The sequence below is a fragment of the Anopheles arabiensis genome, assembly GCF_016920715.1.
Source record: "Anopheles arabiensis isolate DONGOLA chromosome X unlocalized genomic scaffold, AaraD3 X_pericentromeric_contig0029, whole genome shotgun sequence".
Taxonomy (NCBI): Eukaryota; Metazoa; Arthropoda; class Insecta; order Diptera; family Culicidae; genus Anopheles; species Anopheles arabiensis.
This window is the reverse complement of record NW_024412107.1, coordinates 167,501-168,315: the sequence shown is the minus strand read 5'-3', so window position 1 is coordinate 168,315 and position 815 is coordinate 167,501.

Here is an 815-nt window from a genome sequence, read left to right as displayed (position 1 = left end):
TCAAAAACCGCTATCCAGAATCGGATGTAGAATCATTAGACGAACTTAAAATTGTTCTACGACCAATGTCTGCGACGTTTAGTATTCAAGATATGGCCCGCCCTAGGTCTGACCTGGCATTTTCGTGAAAATTTAAAGCATGGCCATAGGGACGGGTAAAATAGCTATTTTGAAGCAAAAACCACCTCACTTTAAATGGCCATAACTTTTGAAAAACAAGAGCTAGGGTGCGTTCTCGACACGTTTTGAGGTGTTTTAGCGAAAAACATGTTTTGAGCCACACGAGCTCTCCGGCCCGTTCGGTGCACATTTTTGAAAAAGCTAGGAGCTGCCCCTAGGTTCGGGGTGTCACAAAATATTGAAAAGTGGTCAAAAACCGCTATCCAGAATCGGATGTAGAATCATTAGACGAACTTAAAATTGTTCTACGACCAATGTCTGCGACGTTTAGTATTCAAGATATGGCCCGCCCTAGGTCTGACCTGGCATTTTCGTGAAAATTTAAAGCATGGCCATAGGGACGGGTAAAATAGCTATTTTGAAGCAAAAACCACCTCACTTTAAATGGCCATAACTTTTGAAAAACAAGAGCTAGGGTGCGTTCTCGACACGTTTTGAGGTGTTTTAGCGAAAAACATGTTTTGAGCCACACGAGCTCTCCGGCCCGATCGGTGCACATTTTTGAAAAAGCTAGGAGCTGCCCCTAGGTTCGGGGTGTCACAAAATATTGAAAAGTGGTCAAAAACCGCTATCCAGAATCGGATGTAGAATCATTAGACGAACTTAAAATTGTTCTACAACCCCCAGTCCGACGC